Genomic DNA, 4,052 nt, shown 5'->3' with positions numbered 1-4,052 from the left:
CATCCGGTTCAAAGTTGTATGAAAAACTAGTTTAAATTTTTTATTTAGTTAAGACCTAAGGGCATGTTTTTTCGAGCTCGAACAGGGTACATGAATTCTTAGGGCCGGCCCTGAGTGATGCAGGTCGAATCGGTCGTTTAGTCCTGCCAAAAGCATGTGCCGAAGTGGGTTGACTTTCTTCTTTCTTTACTTATTTAGTTATTTCTATCATTTTATCACAGGCTCTAAATTTCGGATAATCAAATATTGGTGCAGGCATATTTCCCACCCATTAAGACTAGAAGGTATGGGGGCCGGCTTGGCCCGGCTTGGCCCGGCGCCGGACCCCCACACCGCCCCCCTCTTCCGGCTTTCATCAAACCCGGCCACCCACCGCCGGGTGTGCCGTGCCTCCCTTTTCCTTTTCCTCTCACATATACCTATACATACATACATATATATACATAAAGGGGTTCATCCCCCACCCCCCTAGGTCCATCCCCTCCAAGCCACTCCTACGTGGCGCTTATGTGGCGGCTCATCCCCTCCAAGCCCATCCAAACCATACCTTCTAGTCTAATCAATCCGAAGGTGTACCACTAAAGATCCGGGATATAAAAGGGAAAGAATGGACGTTTCAGTTCAGATTTTGGCCCAACAATAACAGCCGCATGTATGTTCTAGAAGGCGTAACCCCGTGCATGCAGAACATGCAGTTGCAAGCTGGCGACACAGGTATTTGTTAATGCATATTTGTGTCCGTTACTATGCGAATAGGCTAGATAGAGTCTATACTATTATGTATTTTTTATTGTATGTCGGTATTTCAGTATTCGACTTCATCTTTTCTTTAAATTTGTCATTTTATTTATATTTGTGCAGTGATATTTAGTCGATTAGATCCAGAAGATAAACTTGTAATAGGGTGTCGAAAGGCAACGGTTCTTGCAGACGCACCTGCGCTTCCTAACCCCGTTAACGGTGGAGCTCTTACATGTACCGACAATGGAAACTTACCGACAGTAGGACCTTCGTTTTCTTTTCATTATATTTTCGGTCTGTTTAATTCACTTTTGCTAATTAGAGTTCCGTTTTTGGCAAAGAATATGACACAAGAAGGCACCAGTAGACGCGAACTATCGGGGACTTCATGGTCAATTTTTGTTTTTTTAATTATAACCATTTAAAAGGATGGTAAATTTTTTGTTATTTTCATCGAGCAAAATAGTCAAGAAGTCGTCATCACAAGGTAAAAGTTTCCAAGAAGAATCTCAACGTTTACATCTAACAAAAAGGATGGTAATAACATAGTATTTCTTGTGTAAATTTATGCTTATTTGACTATTTTTTGATTTTTTTTTTTTTTTGCAGATTCTGTTTGTAGTGAGTCCGTGTAGTTCGTTGTAGGCTTCGTACAAACGTGACTGGCTTTCCGTTTCGCTGATGTTTGACGTCGTGTCATTCCAGTTTGATGAATATGGAGCCGACTAATAAGAATCCAAACGATACGATTATCACAACTGTGAAGCTGACGAGGACTTCAATCGAATCAAATACATATGACAACAGGTAAACAATACGTTCATTATGCTCAACTGTTTTAAATGATAGATTTGATTAATGTTAGTGACTGGTTTTGTTGTTGATTATGTTTTGGATATAGATTGAGTTGATGTATATTTAGTATGAAATTAGGTGGTATGTTGTGTAGATACAGTTGAATTAAACCTCATATATTGTTTACAATTTCAAACTAAGGAATCTGGACCGTTTGTATTTCTTGAGCTGACTTGTGATTGCAAGCTAATGCTATTGCAAGAACTCCATCTACGAGTGAACTTAATGAAATACTTCTCGGACAGGTACATTTATACGTAATGTGATTATGTTATACACTTTCTTGTCTATCATAATTCATATGTAATGTGATTCTGTTATACACTTTCTTTCGGAAAGATAAGAATATGAGTCCGGTAATTCATCGTTTTTATTATTTTCGTTTGAATGGGCTATCATAATTCATAGGGAAATTGGCCTGTAATAATCTCATCTAAACCTTATTGGCCATTAATAATCCCACCTCAGAATATTCCCCCCACCAGTCCCACATTTCACCTATTTTTCCTACAATGGTCCCCCGTTAAAAAAACTTAACGGAGTTAAACGTTTTTCCAAATTACAATCAGATTTTTTAGGGCTTTTGATTAGAACGACGATACGAGTCCATTGATGTAAAACTTGCCTTAAAACGGTGCTCCAAACGATGAAATCGACGCTTCATTTCGGGTGTTTAAATTTCCAATTAACCAAAATCAAGTCACTTGAAGCACCATTTCGAAGTAAGTTTTACATCAATGGACTCGTATCATTGTTCTGATCAAAAGCCCTAAAAAATTTGTTTGCAATTTGGAAAAAAGTTTACTCCGTTAAGTTTTTTTAACAGGGGACCATTGTAGGAAAAATATGTGAAAGGTGGGACTAGTGGGGGGAATATTACGAGGTGGGATTATTAATGGCCAATAAGGTCTAAGTGGGATTATTACAGGCCAATTTCCCTAATTCATATATAAAATTGATTATATATTTTTTAAATGGTATATTGTAGTACTTCAATGTTGTTGCTAGACGTTTATTGGGGCTTCAGGTTGGTTAGTTCTTTACCCTTGTATCAATTTCGGTTTTTGACAGTTTCACATAGAAAGAAACAAAATCAAAATGAGTTTGTGTATTGGTACTCAACCAAATTCATACGTAAACTGAAGAGTGAAAATCCAAGTTTCTGTATTGGTTCTCTTTAATCCCAAATTCGACTTATGCAAAAAGCTAGCAATTTCAGTAATCAAATAAAAAAGCTACCTTTACATGGTACTAAAATCTAATACTTTTAAGAAAAATGATATGTGATTCGGATATGTGATTCGAATGTAATTAATTTGTAAAAGTGGCTTCCTCATTAATATTTGTTTATATTTAGGTTCTTGGTATGGAAAGGCTTAAAACCGAGCTTCGGGAAAAGGGGATTGAAGATCATGAGTGTGTCTGTTTGTGGTGGTTGCTGAGCTTGACCTGGTATGTCGATAGTCAGTTTGTTAACTGTTAATGCGGTTGCGTATGAAATCGTTATTAGCCCTTTAACTGAAACCAAGTTAATCTCTTAACACCATGTTAGTTAGTTTAAAATAGATAGTTTAGTTTATTATTAAAGTGGCGGTTACAAGCGGTTATGAAACTAAGGGACTAAAGTTGACAAGATGGAACTTGTTAACCACCATCATTTAGCAAAGAGGTGTGTCCCTCACACACACCCATTCGGTTTCGATACAAGGCACAAGGAGAAGAGACACAACGGTTCGAATGAATGGCTGAGAATCGACATACCCCTTCAAGATCAATCATAGCCACACAATCCAAGAGACACACCCTTTCACGAAGAGTCATGTCTTTTCATTCGTGCCTCTTAGAAACTATAAATAGAGATAGTTAGATTTCATTTGTATTCACTACTCTCATTCGATTTGTATGTATTACACTTATTCGATTGTTATAAAGTTGTTATTATTCAAGTTATTCACGCTCGTTAGAGATCAAGATCCAAGTTCGGGCCAACAAAGTGGTATCAGAGCATCAGGCTCTAGGCGTGGGAATCGCAAGGCATCGCAGGGAATTCGCGATCAGGTTTCAATTTCGTTTTAAATTCGCAAAGTTTCAATTTCAGAATTATTTTCGGTTCTAGGAAGTCGGTTGAACCGAACGGTTAGGAATCTAGGGTTCGTTTGTTTTGATTCCAGGGTTATAGTGCGAATTAGTTTGATTTGGTTGTTTTGGTTATTACACGATTCGGGGAATCGGGGTTGTTAAGATATATTGAAACCAAAAGGAAAGTTTAGTAAAAGTGAAGATTATTCGGAAAGAAGATATGTCAGGAACATCCGGGCAAAATCAGATAAATGGAAATTCTCTTTCCCAGTTTCAGTGTCCGATACTGAAACCAACAAACTATACGGTTTGGGCTATTCGTATCAAGACGATTCTTGAAGCGAATGGTTTGTGGGAAACGATTGAACCGGCAGAAA

General features: G+C 37.7%; 1 long non-coding RNA gene across 1 annotated transcript; it reads left to right on the top strand.

The window, feature by feature from the left end:
- Positions 1-552: 552 nt before the first annotated feature.
- On the top strand, positions 553-1,107 carry LOC110920345. The gene is made up of 3 exons (XR_004883382.1): positions 553-714; positions 862-1,001; positions 1,083-1,107. It is a non-coding gene; the product is annotated as an uncharacterized LOC110920345 (long non-coding RNA).
- The last annotated feature ends 2,945 nt before the right edge of the window (positions 1,108-4,052 follow it).

This window comes from Helianthus annuus, chromosome 16 (genome assembly GCF_002127325.2).
Source record: "Helianthus annuus cultivar XRQ/B chromosome 16, HanXRQr2.0-SUNRISE, whole genome shotgun sequence".
NCBI classification, from domain to species: Eukaryota; Viridiplantae; Streptophyta; class Magnoliopsida; order Asterales; family Asteraceae; genus Helianthus; species Helianthus annuus.
This window is presented reverse-complemented; position numbering and strand designations above follow the sequence as displayed.